The sequence below is a fragment of the Plasmopara halstedii genome (genome assembly GCF_900000015.1).
Source record: "Plasmopara halstedii genome assembly, contig: Scaffold_3120, whole genome shotgun sequence".
In the NCBI taxonomy this organism is placed as follows: Eukaryota; Oomycota; class Peronosporomycetes; order Peronosporales; family Peronosporaceae; genus Plasmopara; species Plasmopara halstedii.
In genome coordinates this window covers 2,461,828-2,462,093 of record NW_020190023.1, presented here as the reverse complement: position 1 = coordinate 2,462,093, position 266 = coordinate 2,461,828, and positions in this window count along the sequence as shown.

Sequence of the window (266 nt, the reverse complement as noted above, 5' to 3'; positions counted from 1 at the left end):
GCTTTACGGATCGCTGGATGAAGATGGATCTGCTTTTGTGGCGTCTGATGCTTGGATTATTAATTTTTTGAAGCGCAATAATCTCTTACTGCGCAAAAGAACAAATTTAACAGTTTTGTCGGACGATGTGCTTGTGGGGGCGTGCCGTCAGCTACATGAAGTATCTCATAAGTAATCTCCCGCGTTTCGAGCTTGAGAGAACAATTTTTTGAGGATCTACGAGATACAACCGTCGACATCACCGGAGCACGCCATGTTGTACTCCA